The sequence below is a fragment of the Lupinus angustifolius genome, chromosome LG01, assembly GCF_001865875.1.
Source record: "Lupinus angustifolius cultivar Tanjil chromosome LG01, LupAngTanjil_v1.0, whole genome shotgun sequence".
NCBI lineage: Eukaryota > Viridiplantae > Streptophyta > Magnoliopsida > Fabales > Fabaceae > Lupinus > Lupinus angustifolius.
Window position 1 is genome coordinate 15705882 of NC_032009.1, and position 3657 is coordinate 15709538.

Here is a 3657-nt window from a genome sequence, read left to right on the forward strand (position 1 = left end):
AAGGCAAATATCTATGATGACCAAGGAAGACATTCATCTTATAGTGTTCCAACCTCATTGAATGAGTATTGTCTTCACATATAGGACATGCAAAATGTCCTTTTGTACTATATCCAGACAGATTATCATATGTAGGGAAATCACTAATTGTGCCGAACAACAAAGCCCTCAAGTTGAAGCTTTCTTCCCTACATATGCATCATATACATTTATGCATGTCTCCCACATTTGCTTCAACTCTTCAATTAATGGAGCCAAATATATGTCTATGTCGTTTCCTGGTTGTTTAAGTCCAAAAATTAACATATATAACATCACATATTTGCGCTTCATGCATAGAGAAGGAGGTAGGTTGTATATCACCAACATCACTGGCAATGTACAGTGGGAGCAACTTTGAACACTGTGTAGGTTAATTCCATCCGTTGACAATTCAAGGCGTAGATTTCTTGATTCTTAACCAAAACTAGGATAGTCGTGATCAATTTTTCTCCATTGAGGAGAATCTGCAGGATACCGAAGCTTGCCATCTTTAATCATTTCTTCATCATGCCAATGTCAACTTCTTTGCATCTTTGGCATTGATAAACATACGTTTGAATCTTGATTTGATGAGAAAATATCATACAACCTTTTTGGGAATTGAGTCTTCCTTCTTATATCGTGATGCATTACATTTAGGACAAAACTTTAATGAAGCATACTCATTAAAAAATAAGATGCAATCATTTTCACAAGCATGTATCCTAGTGTAATCAATGATACTCTTATCAATCCATCCATTAACAGATTTCAACTTATCCTTCCGGCAACATATCCTTCAGAAGTGCAATCAAGTCGGTGAAACTCTTATGAATCCATCCATTAACAGATTTCAACTTATACAAACTTAACACCGCTATCAATCTTGTGAATTTAGTACAACCATCATATAATGCTTTCTCAACATCACTTATCAACCGCTGAAACATCTCAGGACAATCTTGAAGATCCTCTTCAACAACGTTTGTCATTTCCTCGAAAAGATCGTCTTCATATGCATTTGTGTAGTTGTCTTTCATATGCATCTCATATCAAATCCATAATGTCAACATCTTAAGCAAGGACATACAATTCTATTAGGGTTTTCAGCATTCTCAATTGCAAACCTAACAAATGATTTCACTCCTTCTTCATACTCCTTTGTCAATTGATTGGCACCCATCCATTTTATATTAACAAAAAAATGTAAATGAGTCGGAACTCGGAAATGCATAAATCCCTAAAGCTTGGAGTTAAGCTCACCAAGCAGAGCAAATGCATTATTATGTAATTAAAAATGGGGGAACCCTAACTCATAATGTAAGCTAAATGAGTCGGAACTCGGAAACCTCAACTCAATACAAGCTAAATGAGTGAAATCACACAATACAAGCTAAATATAATGTAATTAAAAAGACAGATAACTATAAGAAAAACTCACTTTCAATTCAGTGTTGAATGCGTGAATAATATTTTGAGGTTAAACGAGTGAAGGATTTTCGAAATCGGTGTTGAATGATTTTGGTGTTGAATGAGTGAATGATGATGAGGTTGAATGATTGTCGAGGTTGATTTTGGGAGTAAATGAGTTTCATTGTTGAGTAAATGAGTGTTGGGACTGCTGATGAATGTGTGAGAATGTGGGAACATTTTAATTTTTTAGGGTCTAATAGTATCTTCAACGGCGCATAATGAAGATGGTGTTGTCAATTATACATAATCAACAGCGCATAGTGGAGATGGTATTGTCAATGATATCTAATCAACAACGCAATCTTAAGGAAACGTTGTGGAAGAACTCCACATTCAAATATAAAGAAGGTAAGTGTTCCACAATGCAATCTTTAGGAAACGTTGTGGAAGATATAATAATTATTTTACTAATTCATTTTTTTAATGAAATTCAGATTAGTAATTACATTATGACATTCGATTAATGACAATTAATTAAATATATAGAACAATTAATAATGGCAATAAATAACATTCAAATAATTAATCGATTGCGCACTGTGTTAAGCAATTTAGTGCAGAGGAAATAGTTCTGTTGATCATATCGATAACACTTCTTACTGAATGCGCATTTGTATAGCTAAAGGAGAATAAATGATAGATAAGTATTCAACAACGTTTTTATTGTGAATATGTTGTCGAATTCAACATAATCAATAGCGCTTTTTGGTGAATGCGCTGTTGAATTTAACGTAATCAACAACGCATTGTTAAAAAGCATTGTTGTATAGGTATAATGATAGCGCATTCATAAAAAAAATTGTTGAAGACCATTATTCCTAATTCTACACAGTTAGTCACTTACGCACACAACAGAAAATAACCTGAATGCATACAAAAATAGAACATAATAACAAAATGAATGCATATAGAAACACTAAATGACAATTATATGAACACAACTGAATTTATATATTGAACATTAATTACACTATAATTTTTACATAAACATATATTACATAGATCAAATCATATACCTTACAATGAACATTAATTGAATTCCATAAGCTAGAATTTGTGCATAACTAATCTACTATACATTTAGCTATGATTTGTCAATAGAACTAAGTACAAGATTTGACCATTGTTCTCTAATCTGATTGACTTGGTCATCTATATATGATTTTCCAACAATCTTGATTTCATTAGTTGGCCATTACTGAATGATCTCCTACATGAATTTCAACACATAATAGTCGCAATCTACCTTATTTGTTTGGCAAGGTGTTTACAATTAAAATGAAGTAAAGATATAAGTATAACCTTAGTTGAAATATGAATACATTACACATATAATTGTTTGAGATAATTTGTATCAATATCTTTATATGAGTCCACTTGATTTTTTGATTTGGTAACTTGTTTCTACCACGATTATAGCTTCTGTAAACTCTCACCGCACTAAACAATAGAAAACGTACTTAATTACTAAACAACTAGGAAAGTGAAAGGGTAACTAAAAGTTTAAATGAGTAGTCTACTTACCCAGAAAACAAATCTTTCATAGCGGAGTACTTGTTCAGATCACCATGTGCCAATGATTCAAAGTAGTATATTTCTTCATTGACCTGATTGATGGCAACCAAAACCTAATGTTGCCTAACAAAATATATGTACATGGTTAGGAAATGTTAAGGACAACAAACATACTAAAGAAAGAAATATAAAATACAATTAAAAAATGTTCATTCAGTATTAAAAGGTGCAAGAAATAAATTTGCATCTTCTTTATGAAGGATGAGATTATCTGTAATTCGTTCTCTATGTTCCAAAATCTGAGATTATCTGTAATTCTTTCTCTATGTTCCAAAATCTTATTTTTGTCACTCGACATCAAAGCGGTAAGGTATGGGGATATGAATATCATTTTTTTCTTATTTACCGAAATAAAATTTTCATACAAGTACCTAATATATATAACACAAATGTTAATTAATTATAACACACCGCCATGCAAAAGTGAGAAGTTAAGAAAACATAATATACCTCATATATATACATACAGTAGTTGCACCTATACAATCATGTTTATATATATCCTGGACTTCATTGATGCCAACGTATTCATCAATATTATCTCTGAAGACTTCCTTGGAAATTGATATAATTATTATATCATCTCCC